The sequence below is a fragment of the Carya illinoinensis genome, chromosome 8 (assembly GCF_018687715.1).
Source record: "Carya illinoinensis cultivar Pawnee chromosome 8, C.illinoinensisPawnee_v1, whole genome shotgun sequence".
NCBI lineage: Eukaryota > Viridiplantae > Streptophyta > Magnoliopsida > Fagales > Juglandaceae > Carya > Carya illinoinensis.
Genome location: NC_056759.1, coordinates 30,474,035 through 30,486,159, shown reverse-complemented (window position 1 = coordinate 30,486,159; position 12,125 = coordinate 30,474,035).

Sequence of the window (12,125 nt, the reverse complement as noted above, 5' to 3'; positions counted from 1 at the left end):
GTATCTAGCAGTCTCCCCGTATGCTGCATCTGCCGTCCTAGTAAAGGAGGAAGAGGCCACCCAACATCCAATATATTACGTGAGTCGAGCACTCAGAGGGGCTGAAGTAAGGTACCCCTAAATTGAACTATTGGCTTTTGCTTTAGTAACGGCAGCCAGAAAGCTCCATCCATACTTCCAAGCCCACACAATAAGGATGCTTACGGAGACTCCCCTAACAAAAGTCCTGAGAAAACCAGAAAGCACAGGAAGATTGATAGGTTGGTCGATTGAGCTGAGCAAGTTTAATGTGGAGTACGAACCAAGGAAGGCTGTTAAGGGGCAAGCACTAGCAGATTTTGTGGCATAATTCTCGGGATTTCCCCAAGAAGAAACGATAGAACAGTCAGGAAAGCCGTGGGTATTATTCATGGACGACTCATCTTGCCGAGAAGGTGGAGGCCTGGGAGTAGATTTATTAAGTTCTGACAGTCAGGGGCGGTATTACTTGGCAACACTGGAATTCAAAGTGACAAACAACGAAGTTGTAAATGAAGCACTGATAGCAGGACTGTATGCGGCCGCCCGAATGGGGGTAACCGAGGTAGAAGCCAAGTTGGACTCGCAGGTAGTTGTAAATCAGGTGTTAGACCTATATGCTACAAAAGGTGAAAAACTAAAAAAATATCTAGCAAGAGTCTAGGAATTTTGCGACCTCTTCTCGTATTTCACCATAACTCAGATACCAAGGGTGGACAATGAGGTCATAGATAAATTGGCATGGGCGGCATCAAGAATAGAAGAAGTACCTCTACCGTGGCAAGTAGAAAGGAGGGTCATCGAAGTCCCCGCTGTTGGCATGGAGGTAGGCGTCTTGGGATTTAACACTCCAGAATGGGCAAGCAAAATAGTGGAATACTTAGAAGAAAGAAAACTACTAGAGATGAGAGAAGAGGTAAGAAGGATAAATAAAAAGCCGACTAGGTTCCAGCTCATCGATGGAGTCCTTTATAAAAGGGGATTCTCCGCCCTTTTACTACGATGCATCTCCACACAAGAAGCACAGTACATCATAGCAGAGAGATATGAGGGGATATGCAAAAACCATTCCGGTGGAAGAACCCTAGCTAGAAAAGCGGTCCGGCCAAGGCATTACTGGCCCAATGCTTTAAGGGACGCATGAGAATTCACCAAGAAATGTGTCAAATACCAAACGTATGCGCTAGTACCTCATGCCCCCCTGAAGGGTTAACATTTGTGACAGCACCATGGCCTTTTGCCTAGTGGGGTGTAGATTTGGTGAGATCCTTTCTGCCAGGGAAGGGTGGAGTTAAATTCATGATAGTTTCCGTGGATTACTTCATAAAGTGGGCAGAAGTAGAGCCATTGGCAACCATCATGAGCGGGGCCGTGACAGAGCTCTTATGGAAGAATATTGTTTGCAGGTTCGAAATCCTTCAAAGTATTATAACAGACAATGGTCGCCAATTTGACTAGGACCACTACAAGGAGTGGTGTGCTGAATTGAAGATAAAGGAAAAGTACTACTCCCCGGGCCATCTCCAAGCAAATGGTCAAGTTGAGGTAACAAATAAGGCGTTACTCTTAATCCTTAAGAAGAAGGTCACGAGAAAGAAAGAAGATTGGGTGGACGAGTTGCCATGGGTACTTTAGGCATACAGAACTTTAGCAAAAACTCTAACAGGAGAATCCCCATTTATGCTGGCGTACAGATGTGAGGCGGGTTCTCCAGTTGAAGTAGGGTTACCGACCTACAGAACTAGCCACTTTTCAAATGCTACAGGAAAAAAGGGAAAAATAATTAGAAGATAGAAGAATACCTCGACTTACTAGAGGAAAAAAGGGAGATGGCAGAAGCTCAAATGCTACAGGAAAAAGCAAAAACCGAGCAATACTTCAGTGAAAGGGTAAGGCCCAGGACTTTTAAAGTGGGCGACCTGGTCTTAAAGAAGAGCGGTCTGACTACTCAAGGTAAAGGAAAAATGAGACCTCGATTGGAAGGTCCTTATCTGGTGGTGGCCAACAACAGGCCTGGATCATATCGGTTGAAAGACAGCCATGGCAAAGAATTGCCACACCCATGGAACGCGGAGTACTTAAAGAGATTTTATTATTGACTTTTGTTTTGTTTTTATTTCTTTGCATTTCCCTAGTACTTGCATTATCACCATTTATGAGCATATTTATTAATAATTCTCTACAAAGGAAGGAGCTCCCATGGGCAAATATCGATTCCATGAAAAAAGGGCACTTAGGTCCTCAGACCATGTTGACCCTAAAGACCAAAGGCAAGCCTTCGCAGCTTGTGGTGCCATAAAAAAATGGCACATAGGTCCTAGGACCACGCAAATCCTAAACACCGAAGGCAAGTCTTAGCAGCTTGTGGTGCCATGAAAAAAGGGCGCATAGATCCTCAGACCACGTAGACCCTAAACACTGAAGACAAACCTTAGCAGCTTGTGGTGCCATGAAAAAAAGGCACATAGGTCCTTAGACCATGCCGACCCTAAACACGAGATGCAAGCCTTGGTAGCTTGTGGTGCCATGAAAAAAGGGAGCGTAGGTCCTCAAACCACACTGACCCTAAACACTGAAGGCAAGCCTTAGCAGCTTGTGGTATCATGAAAACATGGCACGTAAGTCCTCAGACCATGCTGACCCTAAACACTGAAGGCAAGCCTTAGCAGCTTGTGGTGCCATGAAGAAAGGGCGCATAGGTTTTCAGACCACGCCGACCCTAAACACCAAAGACAAGCCTTGGTAGCTTGTGGTGCCATGAAAAAAAGGCTCGTAGGTCCTCAAACCACGCTGACCCTAAATACCAAAGATAAGCCTTTGCAGCTTGTAGTGCCATGAAAAAATGGCGAGTAGGTCCTCAGACCACGCCGAACCTAAACACCAAAGGCAAGCCTTCGCAACTTGTGGTGCCATGAAAAAAGGGCGCGTAGGTCCTCATCCTACGTTGACCCTAAACACCAAAGTCAAGCCTTTGCAGTTTGTAGTATCATGAAAAAAGGACACATAGATCCTCAGACCACGCCCCCTTAACACTGAAGAAAAGTCTTAGTAGCTTGTAGTGCCATGAAAAAAGGGAATGTAGGTCCTCAAACTACGCCAACCCTAAACACCAAAGGCATGCCTTCACAGCTTGTGGTGCCATGAGAAAAGGCGCGTAGGTCCTCAGACTACGCTGACCCTAATCACCGGAAGCACCAGCTTATGGTGCCATGAATGAGGGCACCCTCAGGCCTCGCTATCCAAAAACAACCTAACAAACCAAGGGCAACAACGATAAAACAATCTAACCACAAATGAAAGACCAAGAATAAAAGTGCGCAACAACAAAATTAACTAGCATTCATCAGAGCGAAGCAAGATCCATTATCACAAATGTGAAAAGTGTAAAAATATAACAAATTTCCACAAACAAAGAAAAGAAGTTCAAAAAGTTAAGGGGCATCATCAGGCGGGAACGCTAAGGGCACGTTTATGAAAGCGTTAGGCATCTTTTTTCGCCCAAAATCGTCAACCTTGCAGTAGGCGCTTTCCTTAGGGAAGAATAGATGCCGGTCAAAAACCTTAAGATTGGTGGCAGGGTCAGCTAGGAGACGGTTCCTCAGCCTCAAGATGCTACGACCATGCCTATAAGTAAAGGCATGATCCCTTGTCGCAGGAAGATGAGCTAACTAGGCACGAAGTTGTGCAATCTCTTCCTAAGCAGTAGTTAGCTCACCCATCTTCTCAAATAGCCTCTAATGACTGACTCTAAGAGCCGAGTTTGCCTCCTTAAGATCCTCCTTGAAGGACTTGTAGCTATCTTGAGAACGGACAAGGTCTCCATGGAGAGAAGTTAGCACCCCATCACGGGCAGCAAGCTCAGAGTTCAAGTGTGAGCACTCAACCTCAAAGTTTTTCTGAGTCTCCGAAAGTTGCAGCTTGGTTGAGTCCCTCTCAGATTGAAGGAGGGTCAGGACGAAGTCATCCTTAGCCTTCGCCTTATTTGCTAGGACGACAACTTCGTGTAGCTTAAGGAGTTCAGCCTCACATATCTCGAGATCACCTTGCAAAGAGTGAGAATAACCTTCAGATTACTCTAGCAAGATCTCCAACTCCTGCTTCTCCTCGGCTAAGGCTGCCAATTCAGCCATGTCAACCTACTACTTCTCAGAGGCACGCTTAGCAATATAGCATAGCTTGCGCCGCTCCTTAACTTTCTCTTCAAGTCGGGCACGGTTAGCCACTATCCACGCAGCTAGGTCATTGATGCCCTGCAAGAAGGAAAACAAAAAACCAATATGGGAAGAGGTTTAAATATGAAAGGAGTATAAAAAAAGGGGGATAGATTGCATAGTACCTTAGAGAGCCAGCCTTTCAAACGAGTAGCCATTTGGGCAACGACCTCAATTTGGGAGTTAACAGCAGTTGAGGAAGTACCACAACTAGCGTCCCCCTTAACAATCTCACCAAGGCCTAGGGGGTGCCTCCTCATGCCTCACAGACGAAGCCATCATCCTCCCTAATGACTTCCCTAAGCGTACAGGGGGCAGAAGGAGCGAAGGGTAAGCCAAGTCAGCCTCACGAAGGTGAGTATCTTCCCGCAGGAAATTCTCCCACTCCTCCTTGAGGAAGGAGTTAGTATCCCCCCAAAGGAGGAGGCGTAAAGGGAAGGAAGAGAAAGTATTGTACCACTGCCAACCGGCGATGGGGTTTTTTCCCCAAAGATGGTAACTGGTAGACTCTCTGGGGCGGTTTGCTATGAACCAATCTTGCCGCCTACTTATACCGGGTGTGTGGAGGCAACCCTTGTTGTCTTGGTCCACTCACCCTCATGACATAGACAGGCACCTTTCACCCCACTTATGGGCAGTGTGCCCGATACCTTCTCGTGACCACTTATGGGCAAAACAGTGGCCGCCTTGTCGTGGGCACCACAAGAAAGCGGGGGCGAGGGCTCGGTGACAGAGTCAAGGTTAAGGACAGTTGCCACTTCGGTGTCTGAGCTTGTATATCCTCCTAAGGAGTCTAGCCCTGGAAGCCCTTTGAGGGCGCCAGAGTTTTCTTTTAAAGAGGAGGAATGGGAGAAGAGTCTCCAGAACAGGCCCTTTTTCGTTGACTGCCATCCTCATTCTTTTTCTTGCTCATTTTCTCTCTTTTTTCGGTGCCTTCCTCTTTCTCTAATCATGATTTCTTTTCTTCCCTTTTTTCTGAACGTGGCTTCTTTTCTTTAGAGGGGTCATGCCTCGAACTCCTCTCAAAGGGCTTAGGCATGGGAGGAGGAATGATGGCCAAAATCATAAAATCACGTCCTTGAAAATAAGATTGGTTGGGAGACATCAAGAATCGATCAATGTGGGCGGAGGTTAGCAAGAGATCAGTGTGAAGCTCCTCAGGATTAGCCTCAGCCCAAGAACAAACTGTCTCAATTTGAGCCAGTTCATGGCATGACAAAGGCTCCATTCTAAGTCACAATTTCTTTTCGTCAGGAATGGGGCGCTAGATTGATTTAACAGAAAAATCCTTGAAGACATCTTCTGTGGTAGGGTATTCCTAACCTTGACTAGTAATGAAGAAGAATTTGGAGGTCCATGTCTTAGCATTGGAGTAGCGAGTCTCAAACCGAGCCAACGTCTGCCCGTTATCCTTCTTGCAGAAGCTAACAACATTGCCTTTGGTAGCCTCCCTCATGTTATAGAACGCCAAAAACTCCCGACCAATCAGGTCAGGATAAGGGTCACCAAGAGGTTCCAAAACCATGCGGAAGACAATACAAGCATAGAGATACGCCCTCAAAGCGAAAGGGTGTAGTTAAGCAGGAGTGATATTAAGAAGGTCCAGAATGTCATGAGGAGGACAGCAAAAGGTGAGCCTCAACCCATGCTATAGGAGGGGGATGGTGATAGCTACTTTACCAGCAAAATCTTCATTGTCACAGCATCCAGACTCAGGAACCTCCAAGATAACAGTTTTGGGTATACAAAATTCTTCTCGAATCTTAACAAAATGCTTTTCTCGTATGCCAGAGCGCCATCGGTACCTAGCAAAAATCGTGCCTTCAGGGACTTCAAAGGGGTTTTCAAAAACTTCACCTTTACCAAAATGGGCCATTGAAATCGGTGGAAGTAAAACAACAAGAAAGCTTAGAATAGACGAAGAACAAAGGCAAGAAAGAGGGTCAGAGAGTAGAGAGGGTAACAGAGAAAGGAATGAAAGAGGACAGAAAAGGGGTATTTGAAGAAAAAAAGAATGCAGAGAATAGACAAAGAAAGTGTAGTTCAACACTGGAGAAGAAGAGTAACCGTCGTTAGAAAACTTTTCTCCTTTTCTGCCATAGCAACGGGAAATAATGGGCAATCCTCAATATTTAAAAGAAAAAAAATGGTATGAAATACAAGGAAAAATGTACGATAGACCAACGGGCACCTAAGGGCCATGGATGGTCTAGGCCTGTGCTCGTGGCGACTTGTTATCCTTGCACCTAGGCCCATATATAAAAAGAAAGAAAGAAGGGATACATACATTTGAGGATTGAAAGCAAAATGAAGGCCCATGTGAAGACACCCAATGTTCCCATAGCAACAAAGTTGGTCAATATAAATTTCCTACGCTAAAAGGCGAATAGAATTAGCGGGGTAGCTGAATGGACTATTTGAACCAAAAGGCTCATTTTGTCATAAATACCTAAAAAGGCCCATTATACTATAAAAGCCCAAAGGACAGATCAATGGGCCTTTGCTGCCTACTCTTGTTCCTATCAAACCAAATACTTCTGAAGCCAATTCCTCCATCACACGTTACTCGAACTTAGTAGGTAATTATCACTGCCTCTCTACTCTTTCATTACTTGCTAATCACTCCTATCTCAATATTGTGAATCATTATAAACACAGTTCATCTTCCCAACATGAGCACCTTGATGTTTATAACACACCATGGATCATGGACAAAGGAGCCACTGATCACATGGTGTGCTCCACCTCTTTTTCTGACAAACCCTCCTCTTGCATACAAGCTTTTGTGAAACTCCCAAATGGTACAAAGGCTCAAGTCACACACATAGGCATTGTCAAACTTTAGAATCACTGTTTTTGACTGATGTCTAATGTGTGCCCTCATTTAAATTCAATTTGATTTCAGTTAGTAAGCTCATTCAAAGACCAGATACATGCCTATTTTTCTTAAGTGATCTGTGCTTCATTCAGGCCCTCTCTTCATGAATGATGATTGTTGAGTGCATGAAAGTACACTTTAAATATCCTATTATTGGATTAAAATGCTAAAATGTGAATGAAAGTAATAGAAATTAATGTGTATTCTTGAATTGAGTTTCTATTTACTTTGGCTTATTCTTAAGCATATTTTTATGTTTAATTTCAAAGTTTATAAAAGAGTAAGTAAAAGCTCAGTCAAATTCAAAGGAGGACTTTCATGGGGTTTGAGAGCAATTTGGATCAAGGAAAAAAAAGGATAAAAATTGCAAAAGGAAACTGCAAAAGTTCAAGTCCAAAATTCACTAGGAGACAACCTGAACATATTTTAGTATTTTAATCATAACTTTCCATTCACATATCAGATTAATGCGATTCTTGATGCATTGGAAAGATATCTTAAAATTATATACATGTGTCTTAATAAGGATTTCCAAAGTCAAACTCCTAAAGCACATACGTTGCTGCCAAGTTTAATTCTTAAATTAAGCATTTTTTTTTTTTTTTGTGGAAATCATGAAGACATTATTGTTTCTTTCCTACTCTATATAAATATATCATTAGCACGAAATTGAGGGAGAGGAGAGGCACAAGAAGTAGAAAAGAAATAGGCTCTTCTGGTTTTCGGGAGAGATGATGCTAGGATTTAGAGAAACTCATCTTCTGGAAAAAGAATTCTTCTTCTTTCGAGTAGGGAACTAATTCCTTGGTGAGGGTAGGAATGAACTTGCACATTAGATGACATTTTTAATTTAGGTATTTGATTTTCAATTACTAAAACTCTCTTGTTTTATCATTCCCAATTCATTATTAATGTTTTTTTCTCCGAATAATTATATAATTTATTCTGTTGGATTCAGTCATACTTTTTCTGTTAAATGGATTATTTTTTTTTATTATGTTTAGATCAATTATTTATATATATTGATTTAATTTTTTCTATAATATCGCTCTTTAAGTATATTGTTATCATTAGATTTTCTCAATAGTGATAATAATTTACATATTTTAAAAGTAGTAAATGATTTTTCAAAGGGTTACATTTGGTTTAATTTTGGTTTATAATTCTATACCTTCTTATTGGAAATTTTGGGAATTGAGTTCCCAATTGAGTTATTCAATGAATGGAGAGTAATTAATATTGGATTTATGCAAGGAATTCTTAATGCTTAACTATTTGTCAAATTTGAGTACTTTTTTCCGTTAGTCACTTTACTTCATTTTAATTTGCATTTAAAATGAATTTTTGTTCTCCATTAATCATGTAATATTTTTCTTTAGTTTATTTGTTCATTATGTTATTCTTTTAACTTGTCTTCCTATGGAATCGACATCTCAAAACTATGCTACAACTACTGCATTATTTTTTAGGGCTAATCAAATCATGGCGCCATTGCCAGGGAAATAGTAGGAGAATTGCTAGATAGTTTTTCTTTTCAGTAGTTTGTAAATGTGGTAACTTCGTTTGCTCTTTTAGTTTACTACATCTTTATTTTATTTTATTTTTTTTAATAATTTTTTTAGTATTGCATTTTTCTCTACCTTGTATCCACATGTATGGAGAAGCCTTGGGTCGGTTTGCTTATAGACTTGTGTTAGAGTCTAATTTTTCTAATCATTTGTTTGATAATTCTTTTAATTATGAGGAAATGAGCGAATATGGAGATCAACCTACTAGGACCCTTCAGGATTACCTCCACCCTATACGCATAGCCATACTATCATGCATCATGTTTCCAGTTAATACTTGCTAACTAGATTTTAAAACAGAGATAATACAGTTACTTCATATTTTTCGTGGTATGGAAAATGATTTTAAGTTGATAGTAGTAGAGAAAATCAATGGTCAGATTTCACTTCATGGCTGTATTGGAGGACAAGCAGAAGGTCATGCCGATAACAGAAGACCGCTTGACCCTACGGAAGACCGCCTGAAGAGTCAGGCACTCGCCTACCCGGAGGCTATTCTTTTGACCAATCCAATAGATTCTGAACTTAGAGGAGAGATACACTTTCTGTTGATCCTCTCTCTTCTAAACACAAAAATTAAAAACTAAATATTTCTCTTCAAAAATTTGTAACGTGCATCATTTTGTTTGTCTTTTCCTTACACATCTTCATGAAAATATATATATATATATATATATATAAGCAGGTTGTGATATACTACCTTAGGTAATAAATCGGTTGGCAATGTCCAGAAGAGATGCCGATTTGGTTTGAATAGGTTGTGGTTGAGCAGGGATTATCTGTTTTTCTTTGTCTGATTTTTTGCTCATGGTTGCTGTAAAAATTCACGAATAAGAAAATCATGAATAAAATTATCAGATCCTTTAATATATTCAATATCATAATTAAACACATTTAAAATAGCTTGTCATATGGTGAAAATATATTTGGATACAATGTTTTGAACATCTTGTTCTAATATAAATTTAGTACTCATGTAGTCGATGCATAATAAGAATTTTTTGTTTAGTAAATCACTTTAAAATTTTGATACGCATAATACTATAGCAAGTATATATATATATATATATATATATATCTTCATGCATCTTAAGTAAAAAGCTTGCCAAGAGCTTCTTATCCTGATGCATAAAACACCATCCTCCGAATGCCACCCATCTGTAAAAAGGTGAAAGGCTTAGAGCATCCCCATCCGGTTATCCAAAGCTCTATATTTCCCATAATTTGGAGTTTATTTTGAGGTTTTGATCAAAATACCCCCCACATCCGAATCCCTATTTTAGGGAAAATGTTTAGGGAATAAACAGTAAGTCTCCATATTTGGGGACTCACTATTCATTCCCTAAATCATTTTTATTAATATTTTATTCTAATATATAAAATAAATAATTTTTCAATCATCTACACTTTTTTTTATACTCATATTTATTATAGTTTTAAATAATAATGTTAAAAATAATTTAATTAATTACGAAAAAATTAAAAAATTAATTTTAAAAATATTATTATATTCACAAAAAAATAATTTAAATTTTTGTTTAAAATATTCACTAGAGTAATAGTTCAAAAAATAAGAAAAAATATTGAGTAGTTAAATTTGTAAATAGAAGTAAAAGAAAAAAATAATAAAAAAAGAATAGAAAAATATTATTTAATAGAATAGCGATAGAGATGAGGAATGGGATGTAAGAGGTTTTTGAAAGATGAATAAAATTTAAGAAAAATTTTAAAAAAATATAATTTTAAGTTAAATTATAGAAATAAAAATGAGGAATGGGACGAGTATCCTCTTACATCTTCTTTCTGTGATGATTTATTTCTTTTGAAATGTCCCTTCGGGCTTTGGGGACCCGTGACACAAAAATGTGAGGGACTCTACATGCAGGTGGATGACGAGTACCAATAATCGTTGGAGGACAAAGACAAGAAGGTTCCTGGGTGGATATCAGCTGACCCGGCCACCTGTTGGATTCTGGATGATAACTCCCAGTAATAAGTTATGTACAGCGGGACCCATCAAGCAAGACCTCACCTCCCATATGGGACCCATTACCTTGCGGTAAGTCCAACGATTAATCAGAAAAGCTAAACAGAAAAGTTAAGGTTTCTAAATGATAGATAAATTAAGATGAAATGCAAATGAAATAAATTAGGTAATGTTAGTTAGTATACGTGTCTATAAATAGAAATGATGTAAAGGAAGGTTTTGTACAATTCATTATTTAGATCATTCAATTCATTGAGAATTTCTGCATTAAGTTTTTCTCTCCTTTTTCTTCCATGTTTCTATTTCTCTATTCTTGATTCTTCAAGTTACAGATTCTTCAAGTTACAGAATTTTACATGGTATCATCGTCCATAAACATTCCGCTGCATTCTCCTTTCTTTTCTTGATTTCTTTCAAGAATTCTTGCTGTTTTCTTTATTCTGCTTCTATGGCAGAATCCTCTGATGACTATTCTCCTTTGGGGAATCCTTCTGATGACTCCTCAAGCTACTACTATCTGCATCCATCTGATAATCCTGGAGCTCTTCTTGTATCTGAAATTTTTTCTGGTGACAACTATGTAGCTTGGAGTCGATCCATCACAATTGCTCTCACAGTCAAGAACAAAGTTGCCTTCATCGATGGGAGTTTGCCTCAACCTAACCCTGCAAATGTTCAACTCAAGACTGCTTGGTTACGGGCAAACAATCTTGTGCTTTCTTGGCTAATGAATTCCATTGCAAAGGAGATTCGAGGTAGTCTTCTTTACTTCAATAATGCTGCTGACATCTGGAATGAATTAAAGATTCAATACCTGCGTAGTGATGGTCCAAGAGTATTTGCTTTGGAAAAATCCTTGAGTTCTATTTCTCAGGGCTCAAGTTCAATCACTGAATACTTTAGTGGTTTCAAAGCACTATGGGATGAATATGTTAGTTACCGTCCCCTTCCCACTTGTAATTGTGGTTTCATGGAAAAATGCACCTGTTCAGTATTCAAGAATCTTGTTGATCAACAACAAGCTGACTATGTCATGAAATTCTTGATTGGATTACATGATTCTTTTTCAGCAATTCGCAGCCAACTATTGCTTCTCTCTCCCTTACCATCAATGGGAAAGGTTTTCTCCTTATTGATACAAGAAGAAAGCCAACGTTCTTTAACTAATGTAGTACATATCCCTCTTGATTCCCATGCTATGGTTGCTGCACAACCATTAACACAAACTTCTTCAAATGCTGTTAAATTCAGAAAAGTCAGAGGCAAAACAGATGTCATTTGTTCCCATTGTGGATTTTCTGGACATCTTGTAGATAAGTGTTTCCAGCTTATAGGCTATCCACCAGGATGGAAAGGGCCTCGAGGAAAAAGAAGCAATACTACACGATTGCCCAATGCAAACTTTGCATCTTCTATGGAGCAAAACTTAAACAACCCATCTATGTTCTTTTCTCAAGAGCAAA